Source organism: Jaculus jaculus, chromosome 1 (genome assembly GCF_020740685.1).
Source record: "Jaculus jaculus isolate mJacJac1 chromosome 1, mJacJac1.mat.Y.cur, whole genome shotgun sequence".
Classification (NCBI taxonomy): Eukaryota; Metazoa; Chordata; class Mammalia; order Rodentia; family Dipodidae; genus Jaculus; species Jaculus jaculus.
In genome coordinates, this window is record NC_059102.1 from 177,569,393 (window position 1) to 177,585,849 (window position 16,457).

Sequence of the window (16,457 nt, forward strand, 5' to 3'; positions counted from 1 at the left end):
ACAGAGGAAAAACAGGGCAGAGGCAGGAAACAGAGTGCTAAGTCCCCCAGGGCTGTGCTTACGCTGCCCCACACAGGAGCAGAGGCTAAGATGAAGCTCACTTAGCCCAGGAGTAAATGCTCTTGGTATGCCTACTGTCCCACTGGGAAGAAGGCGCGCTGAGCCCATGGCAATGGAAGAACAGCCAATCACGAGCCACCCTACCAGGACTTCAGAGTAAGGAATATCCAGAGCACGGTCCTCCCCATGTTGGTCCCCATTCCCTAAGACCAGGGTACACTGGGAGTATCAGGCTGGAGAGATGGCTTAGCGGTTAAGGTGCACACCTGTGAAGCCTAAGGACCCAGGTTCGCTGCTGCAGGTCCCAGCATCCAGAAGGCGGAAGCCAGAGATTCTACTGCATACCCGGAAATGCTACTGTACATCTTAGGATGCAACTGTACATCCTGAAATGCTAATATACACCATGGAATCCCACTGTACACTATGGGGTGCTGCTGTTCACCCTGGGATGCCAACACCCTACAATACTTACATCATGGAATACTACCGTACACCCTACAATATTTACATCCTGGGCTGCTACGGTACACCCTGGGATGTTTCTATATATCCTACTGTGCAGTCTCTCAAAACAACTTATCCAACTCAAAATGGCCATAGTGCAGAGGTTGAAAACTCTGGGCTAAAGGAAAAGAAGTCAGCCAAAGGAAGGGTAGGACTCCTCTCACAACATGCTCCTCCAGACACAAATTGGCCTGGATACCCATGACCTCACAGCGCCTGACACTACCTACACAAGACCATCCCAACAGGAGGAAAAGATCATGACATCCAAATAAAAGAGAGACTGAGTGAGAGGGGGAAAGGGTGTGATGGAGAGTGGAGTTGCAAAGGGGAAAGTGGGGGGAGGGAGAGAATTGCCATGGGTTATTATCTATAATTATGGAAGTTGCCAAGAAAAAACTTTTTAATAAATAAATGAAAAAAAGAAGTCATTGCCCCTTATGATAACCACCCTTGAGGACCACCCAAGATAACCACTCTGCTGCGCCCGCCCCCCCCCCCACAGCCAGCAAGATGCTAATGGAAGAGCAGACTGAGGGCTTCATGTGCATCTTCCCAAAGTCAAAAGCTGGTGACAAGCTCTGCAGTGCCGTGGAGGCTGAGGTCTGAGTCTTCCCACCCCAGTACATCACTGAATAAGAGCTCCTACCTCTCCATCCCCAACAATCCCTTCTTGCACCGCAGGATCTGGAGACTCCGTAGACCACAGCACACCCTGATGCTGAGGCTGGCCGAAGTTACTGAAGACATCTGTACTGGGTAACCCAACTGCAGCCTCAACATCAGGAAGGGTCTTAGTAAGAGGAGTGAATCAGAGTGAACACAAACACGAAGAGCCTGCTCAAGGGCCGCACCTCCGCCTCTGGCAACCACTCCACCATCTAACCCTAAAGGCTCTGTGGCCTGACAACTGCAACCTTTTCCAAATGAAGTGACGGGTCTCAAGGGCTACAGCAGGCAAATGGCAGGGTGACGGGGCTGCAAGTAAAGAGTGGGCATCTGGACCCATGCAGCTACTGACACCAAAGCCTAGGCTCTTGGCCATGCCCCTTTTCTTACGGGACATCCTGAAGTTATGTCATCTGTGCCTATGAAACCCAAGTCCATTCACAACAGGAAGGCCAGAATCCCTGCACAATACCACTACATCATTCATTTGATTAGCACCAAGGACCAAAGGCCAGACGGCCTCGACCAGCTTACAGCTCCAGGATCTAAAACCCACAGCAAAGACACTCTTGTCTTCCATGGCTCTGGGAAACATGTCCCTCCTGCCATATCATAGCTTGGGACAGTGAGTATGAACCATCACCACCTATGAGGGCAGCCCTCGAGCCCAGCTGCCCTTTCAGGTGACTTAGCATCCTGCCCTATAAAGACACTCCTGTCCAGCTCTCCCTTGTGCCCCAAAGGAAGCCACAATGGAGGTTATGAGCCTCAGTTTCTCACTCTGCACCCATGTCACATGGTTAAATGAGTCAATATGTACAAAATGCTGACAGTGTTCCACATAAACATTCAATGTATGATTACTATTATTATTTCTTTTTAAACATTTTTATTTATTTGCAAGCAGAGAGTGGGGAAGGAGAGAAAGAAGAATGGGTACACCAGGGCCCCTTGCTGTGCCACTTCGTGCATCTAGGGTTACCTGGCTATTGGGGGATGGAACCCAGGCTGGCAGACTTTATAAACCAAGTTCCTTTAACTACCAAGCCATCTTACCAGCCCCTGCTGTTGTTATTTTTTTTATTTACTTGAGAGTGACAGAGAGAGAGAAAGAGGCAGAGAGAGAGAGAGAGAGGGAGGATGGGCGCACCAGGGCTTCCAGCCACTGCAAATGAACTCTAGACGCGTGCACCCCTTTGTGCATCTGGCTAACATGGGTCCTGGGGAATCAAGCCTCAAACCGGGGTCCTTAGGCTTCACAGGCAAGTGCTTAGCCACTAAGCCATCTCTCCAGCCCTACTATTGTTATTTTTAACACCTCAATTTATCCTAAGACCAGAATGGGGTTGTGCTCAGAGATTTAATCACAAAGATATCTGAACGATATTTATCATGCAAAAAAATATTTGGAAACAAACCAACCAAAGACTAATCACAGGACTTGGTAGCTAAGAGACCTCCACAAGTGGGTATGGGATACATACGACCACTAAACTGAGTACCTGAGAAGAATATTCACTGGCAAGAGATGGGGAAGACGACACAAACTGGCACAGCTCGCCCCCGCCCCTCCAGACCAGCACACAGGGAACTGACCCTGCAAAGGTAAGCTAGGGACAGTTCTCTGCTTCCTCCTGCAATTACTGAAAAAAATCCTGATGCAAATTTGGTATCTCCTCTATGATATGACTATGTTCATTTTTAAAGAGCATTTCAAAATACTTTCCACTGAATAACAATGACCTTTCAGGAAGAAGAAGCCTCATGTTTATCTTGTGGCTTCCTGGGGTACCCCCAGGGAGACATCTACCCCAATTGCTTAAAAAAAAAGTAAGTGAAAACTGTAAGTGGCAAAGCATGTGTAGGAAGCTATTCTATTTGAGTAAAATAGAACATGTATTAGAAAAGACAAAGATCATCCATCAAAATGGTACTGGGGCCAGGCGTGGTGGGTCACACCTTTAATCCTTACCTCAGGGGGGAAAAAATGGTACTGGAAGTTAACTTTGGGGTGTGGAGATTTCAGGTAATTTTGCTTTCTTCTGTTACCTACTGCATTTTCAAATGTTGTTAATCTTCAGGAGTGTTCATTTGTTTGTTTGTTTGTTTTCAAGTAAGGTCTCACTCTACCCCAGGCTGACCTGAAATTCACTATGTAGTCTCAGGCTGGCCTTGAATTCACAGCAATCCTCCCACCTCTGCCTCCCAAGTGCTGGGATTAAAGGTGTGCACTACCACACCTGGCTTCAGAGTCTTTTTTAAATATTTTTAATTTATTTGCCAGGAGAGAGAAAGTGAGTTTGGGTGCCTCAGAGCCTCTTCCCACTGCTAACGATCTTCAGACGCATGCGCCATCTTGAGCATTTATTTGGCTTTACATAGGTATTGGGGAGTCAAACCTGGGGCTAGCAGGTTTTGCAAACAAGCACCCTTAACCATTGAGCAATCTCTCTGGCCCCTCAAAAAAAAATTGTATGTAAAAACCTTCACCGACATGTGGAAATGGAATCAACCTTGGGTTGAGGTCCTCCAGCTGGCTGAGCCAACAGCTCCCACACACTTAGATAGGGTTTTCTCAGTCTGACGCAAATCAGTACTGGATGAGGGCAACAGGACCTGGAGCAAAAGCATGTAGACTGCGGAGTCCATCCAGTCACAGCAACCAGTTCTCATTTAATACACCCAGGCTGAGAGTGAAATACAGTTGGAGCACTGGCCTAGCATGTGTGGGGACCTAGGTTTGATCCTCAGCTCAACAGGACAGAGGAGGATGGAGAAGGGGAGGAGGAAAGGGAGAGGAGAAAGACCTTTTTGAATGCTGGTCAAAACTCAGTAAGAGCTGGGGATGGAGATATATATGTATGTATATGTATATGTATATGTATATGTATATGTATATGTATATGTATATATGTATGTGTGTGTGTGTGTATATATATATACATGTATATATATATATATATATATATATATATATATGAATGATGGTAGAGTGCTTGCCTAGCATGCAAGAAACCCTGGGTTTGGTCCCCAGCACAGCATAAACTGGGCTCAGCTCTATTTATCCCATCACTCAAGAAGTGAAGTCAGGAGGGTCAGAGTTCAAAGTCATGCTCAGCTACAGTTAAACATCGTGAGTCTGAGGTCAGCTTGGGTTATATGAAACCAACCTTGTCTGGGGAATAAAGTAAAACCTGACTAAATTAATATTTTCGTCCACAATTTCAAATACACTACCTTTGGTTTTCTTTCTATAGGGTAGGAGGGAGACATGAGACAGGGTCTCACTCTATAGCCTAGATTGGCCTTGAACTCATGATAATCCTCCTGCTTCAGCCTCCCAGGTGCTGGGATTACAGGTATGATCCACTGTCTCTGGAAAATGATGTCTTCTTTTCAATGCTAGGGATTAAGCATAGAGCCTCACAAGTGCTAAGCAAATGCTGTACCACAAAGCTACATGCCAGGCCCTCTGCCTTTGGTTTCCAAAAGTTCACCTACACAAGTACATTTTTTGGAACACATTAAGCTGGAGCCATACATAACTACTATTACTCAGAGGACCCCAAAACAGCACATAATTTCCTATGGGTCAGTTTAATAATTACATATGAACTACACTAGAGGGCAGAACTGATTCACCTCTTGCAAGGCAACTATAAACTGAATCATGCTTTTTTGTTTTGTTTTGGGTTTTGTTTTTGTTTTTGTTTTTGTTTTTCTAGGTAGGTTCTCCTGTAGCCCAGATAGTCTCAGGCTGGCCTGGAACTCAAGGCAATCCTCCTACCTCTGCCTGCCCAATACTGGGATTAAAGGCGTGTACTATCACACTTGGCTAAATTGAATCATTCTAAGTGGGTTGTACTCTGAATATGGCAGTGCAAAAAACAGATGCACCTCAAATGTATACATCACGTGTCTCCTTGAATGTGAACACAAACTCACAGAGGTCCAATGAGTTCATGTATGCGTCAAGACGCTACAAACCATAAATTAGGACTACATGAGGCACTGCGTATTAGAGAGGAGGGAGGAATGCCACATAGCTAGGAAGTGGAGGAGTAAGGTCTGGCTCCAAACCCCATTCACTAAGCCATGAGCAGCAACTCTCTGTCCCCCTGCCCCCAAAGATTCTGCACACAAAACCACCAACGTGGCCTGCTCTCAGCAAGAGGAAGACCATCATGTCACAGTAATATGGCACAGTGCTGGCCCCTCAGCTAGCAACAGGAAGTGCACCCTACCCTAGCTGCCCCCATGGAAACAGGTGGCACAGTCAGAGCTGACTCTCACAGCCACACATCTCCTGTAGTCAAAGCCAAGGATTATGCCTTCACACTTTTCACTGGTGGCTGAAAATAACTCTTCTTGACCCCACAGAAAATGTAGCCAGTGACAGGAGGTGGCCACAGTCAGAGCTGGCCCAGGCACAAGATAAGAGAAATGCCCAAACCACCACAGAGTCCTGTGTTTAGGAGACATACTCAGCACACCTGCGCGCCTCTATGGGCTGCGATCACAGCGGCCATTCCTCGATCATATCTCAAGGTCACTTACCCCATAATAACTCAACCATACATACTTGTAAAAGGAAAAATCTACTCTGAATTGTGCTATCAATGTCTACTACTAGGGGTCTGGGAAATGGCTCAGTGGGTAAAGCGCTTCTGTGCAAGCACGAACACCTGAGCTCAGATCCCAAGCAGCAAGCATCACGCACGACATGCACTCCTGTGATGCCAGCACTGGGGAGGCAGAGCAGAGGACCCCTGCAGCCTGCTGGCTAGCTAGTCTACGTGAATCAGTGGGCACCAGGCTCAGTGCAAGATCCTGTCTCAAAAGACAGCCGGGCGTGGTGGCGCACGCCTTTAATCCCGGCACTCAGGAGGCTGAGGTAGGAGGGTAGCTATGAGCTCGAGGCCACCCTAAGACTACACACTGAATTCCAGGTCAGCCTGGGCTACAGTGAAACCCTACCTCAGAAAAAGTGAAAAATAAAATAATTTTAAAAAGATAATGGGTTAGAAAAGTGCCTTAGCAGTCAAGGTGCTTGCCTGCAAAGCCTAACAACCCAAGTTCAGTTCCCCAGTGCCCACATAAAGCCACATACGTAAACATGTAGAGTTCCTTTATAGTAGCTGGAGGCCCTGGCACACCTATTCTGTTTGTCTGTCTATCTGTCTGTCTGTCTATCTATCTATCTATCTGCTTGAAAATAAATAATTTAAAAAAAGATAAGGTGGAGAATGACTAAGGCCAGAGTGGACCTTTGGCCAAAAAAAATTCATTATGCCAACATTTTATCTTTTAAATTCATGTGTGTATGTAGGATGCACATAAATCAGCAGTAACTTTTAATTTCTGAAACCCAATTTAAGTCTATAGCCATACCACCCTTATGCACCTGATCTCATCTGAAATCCAATTTAAGGGAGTCCATAGGATGATTTTGGAAATCCATACTTATGGCCTTTACTTTCACTGTATAATCTCTCTTCAGTAAGCGCCTCAGCTTCGTGTAAACTACTGTTCTTATAATTCCATGTGCGTTACAAGGAACTCTGGCATCATATGCTCCCACCCAGCTCAGCCCACATGGTAGGGCTCTGCACACCAAGGATGAGAAGGCCACAGCCCTGCCCAAGCTCGCACAGCCAGCTAGGACACAAAGCCAGAGCTCCAACTGGGCAGGCTGACTCTAAATCCTATGCTCTCTTAGGATCTCTGAGGCCAGTAGAACTACAGCATGACCCTTTCTCAAAAAAAAAAAGGCGGGGCATGGAGGCACATGCCTTTCTTGGGAGGCAGAGGTAGGAGGATCGCCATAAGTTTGAGGCCTGAGACTACATAGTGAATTTCAGGTCAGCCTGGGCCAGAGTGAAATCCTACCTCAAAAAAAAAAAAAAAAAAAAATAGACATGGTGGTGCACACCTTTAATCCCAGCACTTGGGAGGCAGAGGTTGGAGGACTGCCTTGAGTTCAAGGCCACCCTGAGACTACAGAGTGAATTATAGGTCAGTCTGGGCTAGAGCAAGACCCTACCTTGAAAAAACAAAAATAATAATAAATATTATTAATTAATTAAACTAAATTAAATAATTGGGAGGGGAAAGTATTTCATTTGCAACACAAATTAAAGTCCAAGGATAATATGCCTTAATTTCCAAAGAGCTTATACAGACTCATTGGGGAAAAAAACAACAAAGCCAGGCTGAAGGGATGGCTTAGCGGTTAAGGTGCTTGCTTGCAAAGCCAAAGGACCCAGGTTCAATTTCCCAGGACCCACATTAACCAGATGCACAAGGGGGGGGGGAGCACATCTAGAGTCCATCTGCAGTGGCCCTGCATGCTCATTCTCTCTCTCTCCCTCTTTGTCAAATAAATAAATAAATAAATAAAAATATTTTTATAGTTTTTTTTTTAATTTTGTTTGCTTATTTATTTGAGAGCAACAGACAGAGTGAGAAAGAGGCAGAGAGGGAAAGAGAGAGAGAGAATGGGCGCACCAGGGCCTCCAGCCACTGCAAACGAACTCCAGAAGCGTGCGCCCCCTTGTGCATCTGGCTAATGTGGGTCCTGGGGAATTGAGCCTTGAACCGGGGTACTTAGGCTTCACAGGCAAACGCTTAACCACTAAGCCATCTCTCCAGACCTAAATAAAAAATATTTTTAAAAATAAAAGAAAAAAGAAAAAACCGCCAAAGACATTCTAGGAAGAATGATTTGGGCAGGAAAAGGGCGTGTACTAAAACAACTAATGTTTCGCTGATAGGGAAACAAATTACTATGGTAAATTCACATAAAAGAATACAAGGGAGTCTTCTAGAAGAATGAGGTAGAGATACAAGCACAATTATGACATAATCTCCAAGATAATCGGGTAAGTTCAAAGGCAGAACACAATGCAAAAATAACGTGCTCTGTAGAGTCGCTTCTATGGGGAGGTTTTGAGGGTCAAACCTCGGGCTTTGTATGTGCTGGATAAGAGCTCCACTGCTGAGCTACATGCCAGCCTGTAAAGCAATTTGGTGGAGAGGGGAGCATGAGGCGGGGTGTCATGTGGCCCAGGGGGGCCTCAAACTGAACAGGCAGCTAAAGATGGCCTTGACCTCCTGATCCTCTTGCCTGCACATCTGAAGTGCTTTTAAAAAGATGACTGTAAGTGCTTACATATAATCACTTAGAAACAACTTTTTCCTGCAAGAATAATCTTTGAAGAGGACTGAGGTTTTGTTTTAGGTTTTTTGTTGGGTTTTTTGTTTGTTTGTTTGTTTGTTTGTTTTTGAGGTAAGGTCTCACTCCAGCCCAGACTAACCCTGAAACTCACTCGGTATTCAGTCCGAGACTGGCCTTGAACTCACAGTGATCCTCTTACCTCTTCCTCCCAAGTGCTGGGATGAAAGATGTGTGCCACCACGCCTGCCTGGCTAGGACTGTGTTTTCTAAGCTTACAGTAGTAGTCCCTACTTGTCCATGGAGGACCCATTCCAAGACCCCAGTGGGTGCCTGAAACTACTGACAGTACTGATCTCCAAATATACAGTGCATTTACCTATACATACATTCCTACGAGAAAGTCAATTTATAAACCAGGCCCAGAAAGATATTGGCAACAATCATCTAATAATAAAATAGAACAATTATACAAAACATTCTAACAAAAATTACACGAATGTGGTAGCTAGGTATGATGACACATGCTTTTAATCCCAGCACTTGGGGAGGCAGAGGTAGGAGGATGGCTGAGTTCGAGGCCAGCCTGTGACTACAAAGTGAGTTCCAGATCAGCCTAGGTTAGAGTGATGCCTTACCTCAAGCAGTGGGAAAGAGTTTTCTACTTAATATTTCTGGCCTCAGTTGACCATAGGTAACTGAAACCTCAGAAACTGAGACCACAGATAAGGAGGGCAGGCCTACCGTACACAGGTTTTAGACAGGAGAAGTTTTTAACCTGGGTTTCAGACTATTTTTAAGAGTCTAGGAGCTGGGAATGAAGCTCAGTAGTAGAGTGCTTGCTTAGTACACAAGTGCCCCTGGGCTCCAACCCCAGCAGCACAAAAGGAAAAGCATTTCACTCTAGAGTCTATTAGAAGCTGCTGTAACCCAGCATTCAGGAGACTGAAGCAGGAGACTCACAAGTTCAAGGTCAGCCCAGGATAGACAGCTGAGACCCTGGGTCAAAAACAAGCAAAAACAGACTACTGAAGAGTCAATGACAATGAAAATTTTGGAGTTTGATATGAAATTGCTTGTTTGCATTCCTTTGAGGAAGATTCTTCCCTTTTTCTTTCTCTGTAAGGGTTTTGTTACCCACCCCTGGAAAGACTAAGAGTTGTAAACTTCCAGTTGGTGTTAAGTTTTACTATTCACATTGGCACGTACACCCAGAAAAGCAAACCACCCCACTCCGGCAGATAGTTTGTGACATAACGACATTGCCCGCCCAAGCCTCAGAAATGGCAGCAGGGGACAGCTTCCCTCTAACAGGAAGAAGGAAAAGTGGAACTGAAAATTATTTGCATGTCTAAAATTAGACTTTCTGTGGGAGCTGACAGTCCTTTGCTTTCAAAATGCTCCCACCGACCTCCTCACTGTCACCACCACCCCCCATCCAGGCATTTCCATGCCATGGAAATTCTGAGACAATAGGATGACTATAGCTGTCACTAATAAGGAAGTAATAACAAGTTTCCTACAGCTACGGTCCTTGGAGAGGTCACCAGAAAAGCCACTGGAAAGCCAGATGGTGACAAACTCACTGTGGGCTTCTCTGAAGGCCTGAGCCAGTCTCTGACACTTCTAGGAGTCTCTACCCCTCTCATGACCATGCCTTCTCTGTAAAGTCTAATGCTAGCTTTTTCTCCCAAGACACATTCAACAAAAATGTCACAACTGTTGCTGGTTAGCTGGGTGGGATGTGAATCTTTTTCTCATCGACATAGCAACATAGCTAGTGAGAGCCCCATAGGACTGTAGGCCCCCACTACAGCCTCCCCATAGTGTGCAGTTTGTCATGAAAGTAACTGCGTGACAATCACCTCATACTTCCATAGTTATTCACCCTGTGTGTTTCTTTAGATCCACTGTTCATTAAATTTAACAAATTTGCTAATCATGACAGTAACTTCACCCTACCTATAAAACCATGGGCTTGCGGGGCATGGTGGCACACGCCTTTAATCCCAGCACTCAGGAGGCAGAGGTAGGAGGATCACCATGAGTTCGAGGCCACCCTGAGACTACATAGTGAATTCCAGGTCAGCCTGGGCTAGAGTGAGACCCTACCTCAAAAAAAAAAAAAACCATGGGCTTAGTAAACAGCTTACAAATGGTGTTTTACTAATACCTCCTAAAGCAAATAGTTCTTAACAACTCAAGCGGGGGCGGGGGAGGCAATGTTTGTGGCAGCTAACTTGATGCTGCACCTGCCCAGGTTGTTCCACACCACTCTTTGTGGGACATATGTTCTATGAACTACGGATCTGGATGAATCGCACTTCTTCCCTTCGTGTCCCCAGCACACAACAGCAGCAGCGGCAGCCAGCAAGCGGCTCAGGTTTAGGTATTACTTGGCAGTCCCTGTACTGTCTTAGGTGATTCTCTCCACCACCCAGTAAAGCAGGAAATTTTAGTCCCATTTCCCAAATAAGGAAATGAAGAGTCACAGAGGGTAAGTGGCTTGCCTACATTTCCGCAGCTACCGAGCGGCAGAGCAAAGATTCAAACTCATGCCTCTCCATTCGGCCGCCCAATTTGTCCCCACTGAAGGCAAGGCTTGCGGATAGACACACAGACTCCAGAGAAACACAAGCAGCAAAGAGCAGACCCGGATGATCGGGATTACAAATGGAGCTGATCCTACGGGGCTTTGAACACAAAGAGCCCAAAATGACTTTCTGGGCTATCAAGGGTCAGGTCAGGGGCCCACAAGCCTCTCTTGCCATGGAAGTCTGCATCTTGCTGCTCAGCTGCTCATGGAAACCTCAAAGGTACATACCTCCTTAGAGCCATGGACAGTAAAGTGGGGCAACAGAGACTTCAGACCCAGCTCTGCCTCTCGCTGGGCATGATTCTTGGGGAGTTCTGTACCTCAGTTTTCTCCCAGATACCGTGACAGCATGAACAGTGGCTACCTCCTAGCATTTCTGAAATGGTGAAGTGATATAATGCACTAAGACCTCTAACACAGTGCCTGCCACACCTAGTGCTACCTATTAATTATAATATTAACAATGGCATGATGTTAGAAGGGAAATACACAGAAAATTGCATCTTATCCAGCACTCAAAATAATTCCCCTGGTCAAGAAGTGAATGAACTAAGAAGTAATTACTGATGATGCACCAGCTAAAGCCAGGCCTACAGCCATTCAGCTATTTGGCCTGAGCCTCAAGCATTACTTTTAGGAGCTAAATAACCTCTTTGCTGACCAAAATTGCTCACTTGGGAGCCAGGATTCTCTCTGCTTAGGAAAGCGTGGATATTCCTTCCTGGCCATCTTCTTCCTGGGGCTGTGAGCTTGAAGTCAGCCCAAAGTCACATCTAACCACAAACCAATTTGCTCTGTTTTCTTAAACTGTCTGCAAAGAAAACATAATCATTTGGTTTTTCTGTTGTTCTGAAGCAAAACAAAGTTAAGCCAGTGAGATTTTTAAAAAGCAGTTTAAAGATGGGTGAAAATATTTTTGTTCTTTGTACTCTGGATGAAGCAGGAAAGTACTCATGGTTACAGATTAGGTTGATAACAGTAAATGCAGTTAGTATCACCAGGAAGCAAGAGAGCAGAGACAAAGCACGCCGAACCCTGGAAGCCCAGCAAAGCAAGTATCAGGCACCATCTATTTTCTTTTTTCCCACTTTTCATTTTAAAGCAGCCTCCTATGGAGCTGATTTTTGTTTGTTTGTCTGTTTGTTTGCTTGCTTGCTTGTTTACTTGTTTTTGTTCGTTTGTTTTCAAGGCAGGGTCTCACTCTAGCCCAGGCTGACCTGGAACTCACTGCGTAGTCCCAGTCCTCCTCCCTCAGCCTTCGGAGGGCTAGGATTAAAGGCGTGTGCCACCACACCCGGCTTTGAACTGATTTCATAAAGAATCTACGAGGGCTATATTTCTCAACCAGGAGGGAGTCACTTTGTCACATTACCTAATACACAGAAACCAAAACCAGTGTGTGCAGTCACTACCAGGATGGGAGCAGTTAAGACACTACGACCATGAGAGTGGCCACACGAGAATCATCTCTGACTGCCCTTCCTGTCTTGGAGAAGGGGAATGAGATGCCTGGTTCAAAAACGGCTTTTCCGGGCCTAGTAAGTACTCAGTCTTCCGGCATCTCAATTTTCCAGCTTCCACACCCTGTCCTCATGAATGTCCTCACAGAGCTGCTTCTTTTCCATGACTTCTTCATACCCATTACAGTTGACTGCATTTTAATAGGAAAGCCTGACAACATAAACTATTAGGATGGTAGTCAGACAACCCCCCCTCTTATTTTTGACACAAACTTCAAAAATATATCTCAAATCTGGGCTGGGGTGAGGGGATGGCTCAGAAGTTAAAGGTGCTTGCTTGCAAAGCCTGCTCTCCCAGGTTCAATTCTCCAGTACCCATAAAGCCAGATGGACAAAATGGTACGTGCATGTATCTGGAGTTCATCTGCAGTAGCAAGAGGCCCTTATGTGCCCATAATCATTCATTCATTCATTCATTCATTCATTCTCTCTCTCATAAGTAAAAAAGTTTTCAATCTCAAATCTGATTCAATTTTAAATTCAATTTGCACCCACAGTTCTGAGAATGCACAGTGACACAGCACTCTACCTATGATGAAAACATCACCCAAAAAACAGCATAATAAAAATATTAGTATAAAATTTTTAACATACTAGGTATATGGGTTAGAGGGATGGCTTAATGTTTAAAGCACTTGCCTGCGAAGCCTGAGGACCCAGGTTCGATTCCCCAGTGCCCACATAAGCCAGATGCACAAAGGGGCACATGCTTCTGGAGTTCATTTGCAGTGACTAGAGGCCCTGGCACATCCATTCTCTCTGTCTGTCTCTTGTCTATCTTTCTCTCTCTCTGATTGCAAATAAATAAGTAAACTAAAAAAAAAAAAAATACTATGTACAGTCAGGGCATGGTGGTACACACCTTTAATCCCAGCACTCAGGAGGCAGAGGTAGGAGGCTCGCCATGAGTTCAAGGCCAGCCTGAGACTACATAGTGAATTGCAGGTCAGCCTAAGCTAGAGCAAGACCCCCTACCTTGAAAACCAAAAAAAAAAAAAAAAAAAACTTGATAAACACAGAAAACCCAAGTTCCAATCCTGGCTTCTTTACTATCTTGCCAAGGAACTTCAGCCCTACCTCTCTGGACCTCAACATCTTATCTGAGGGTTTGAAGAGTGTGAGCTATCTTCAAGGTCTTCTTGATCAGATCAGGGATGCACTGATTTGGGACGGAGGATGCAAGTCTATGGTAGAGCACTTGCCTGGCTGGCTCAATCAAGACCCTGGGTTCCATCTCCAGCACCACAAATAGTAAATGGATGACTAAATAAAAGTACTGATTCCCTGTTATATCCAATATCTAAACAAAACTGCTGAATGTGAAAATGGCTCTTCAGAAAGCCTTTTACATTTCCTATTGTACAATGACACAAAATACAAGAAATACAAAGACAGTCCTCTTGAGTGTCTACAGAACCAAACCATAGAGGAAGGAAATAACTGAATACAAGGCAAGGGGAGAGAGGCAATATGCTAATGAAATGCAAGGAAGGATTGCACAAGAAATAAATTTACCCAAGAAACTTTCTGCTGATTCAAAGCACAGCTAGCAACCACCATGGTTGAAACAAAACGTAAATAATACATGCACCAAATTAAACTATAAATAAATGAAGCACAAAGGTTTCTCTGGTATAAAGTTTGGTACAAGAGGCCTTCAAATAGGAAACAATTCTCTTTATTTAACCTCAAAGACTTTTCTTCATGTATTTCCTTACAGGGGCAGGGTGAAGACAGCCATATTCACTGTCCCTTAATGATCACCAGTACAGCATTACCTGAGAAGCGCACTTTTAATGTTTACAAAATTCTTTAGGACAGGTCACTGGAAGCTCCTCAAACAATTCTGCTGGGCAAATGGATGTGACGTCCATTCTACAGATGCTGTTTACTGAGGGTGAAAGGAAATGGAAGAGCAAGTTCAACTCTGACACCTGACCCTGGAACTGGTCTCTCCTGGAGGTCACACGGCCTTCCAGGGCCTCGATGCAAAATCTTCTGGTTTTGAGCACCCTTCTGTGGCTGAAGGGCTAGGACAGCTGCGGATCCCCAGTCCCTTCTTGCCCATTCCCTGCATTGTGATCCCATCATGTATGCTTCTGTTCTCAGACAATCCTGCATGAAAAGTTTTTCCAGAGACCAGGTTCCATCCCTTGCTAATAATTCGCTTGCTGGCTATCAGCTCCTTGGAGCTGCTGTCTATATAAAACAAGCAAGATTTTCATTAGCAAAATGCACAAGGGCATTTTCCAGGCTACTCTTCTCTTTAGGTTAAGGACCCCAGCAGGCTCCCAGAAGGCTGTGAGCAGAAACTGCTTGCTCAGCTTCTGCAGCAACAGCCGGGTGATTCCGCTCTTTCACTTCTCTTCCCTCAGTTCCCTATCTGTGAAATGGGAATGCCCCCCACCCCGCGCTGCTCGGCCTCACCCTCCATGGAAATACCACGAAAGGGAAACAGAGCTTTCAGAAAGGTCAGCCAAAAAAAAAAAAAAAAAAAAGACAGGCACAGCATTATCTAAAAAGTGAAGCAAGAAAGGGGAGTGGAAAGCCGGCTCCCACAATGCACGAATCACACACCCAGGAAAGCAAGCCCCTTCCTGGGGAAGATGATGGGAAGAAGTCTGGCTGCCTCAGGGGACATCTGCAAGCGACCACCTTTCACAGAACTGCGAACTTTCCCCACAAGCAGCGCCCTTAACCCCGAGAACCGCGCTCCGTCCCCCGCAGAGCCGCCCAGCGACAGGCCCCGTCCGCGTCCCCGCGCACCCGGCCACCGCCACTGCCCTTCGGCCCAACCCCTCGGCGAGCAGGGTCGGAGGTCGGCCGCGGCTCCACCAGGCCGGCCCGGGCTCCGGGCTCCGGGCTCGGCGTCGAGGGCAGTCCCCAAACACGCCCCCTCCGGCCGCCGAGGGCGCGCGAGCTGGGCCCGCGCGGGCCAGATGTGCCCAGCTCCGGGAAAGGCCGGGCCACCGCCGCCCGGAGCCCTCGCGGGGGCTTCCCCAGAAAAAACAATCCACGCGCACCCAGAACCACCGCACCCCGCCCCTCCTCTCGATCGCGCCCACCTCGACACTCGGCAGATGGGGAACAGGCTGGGGGGGGGGACCGGCGCGGGATGCCGGCCAGGATCCCCACCACCCTTCCCGAGAGGAGGGCTCCCAGGATCGGAGTTCCTCGTCCCCTTCCGCCCGCTGCCCCCGCACCGCAGCCTCCAAGCCGGGGACCGGCGGGCAGGTGCAGGGGATGCCAGTCCCGCCCCTGCCTTCCCAGCCCCCGCCTGGGGCCCACCCCGGGGCTTACCTGGCCCAGGCGCAGCAGCAGTAGCAGCGACGGCAGCAGCACCCCGCCGAGCCCCGGCGCGCGCGGGGGCGGCCGCACCTCCCGCGCCGCGGGCTTCATGCCCTGCGCGCCCTGGAACGTGCCCGGGACGCGCGAGCCGGGCCCCGCCGTGCGCCCGAGCCCGGGCACCCTCGTCTCCGTCTCCGTCTCCGCTCGCCGCCTCCGCCTCCTCCTCCTCCGCCAGCCGGTCCGCCTGGTCCCCGCTCCGCCCGCCCCGGGCTTCCCCGGGGACATGGCAGCGGCGGCGGCCTCACGGCGGAGCCCCGCGCGGCTGGCGTGGAGCGGCCGCGGCCCTGGGCGCGCAGGGGCTTCGCGGGGCGGAGCGAGCGGCGCCCACCCCCCGCGCGCGGCGCCCGGATCCCGGCTCGCGCGGCCCGCGCTGCTCCCGCTGCCTCCTCCGCGCGTCATGCGGCTCCGGCTGCCGGCGGCCGAGGCGAGCGCTCGGCCCCCTCTCCTCCCCTCCCCCTCTGAATATTCATCGCTTCCTCCCGCCCCGGCCGGCGGCCTGCCGAGCGCCGCGGGCCCCTCGCCGCCCTCCCGCCGCAGCCCCCGCCCCCGCCGCACCCCGCCCCCACCCCGGCGAGCCGGAGGG

The 16,457-nt window shown here is 47.9% G+C and overlaps 1 protein-coding gene across 1 annotated transcript in view; it reads right to left on the reverse strand.

Annotated features, from left to right (window-relative positions):
• Nucleotides 1-15,694, reverse strand: part of Ptprj (protein tyrosine phosphatase receptor type J) — a 197,953-nt gene extending 182,259 nt beyond the window's left edge. The window contains exon 1 of the mRNA XM_045148440.1: nucleotides 15,592-15,694. The gene's annotated coding sequence lies outside the window, so the exon portion shown is untranslated. The remainder of the gene's footprint in view (nucleotides 1-15,591) is intronic.
• Between the last annotated feature and the right edge of the window lie 763 nt (nucleotides 15,695-16,457).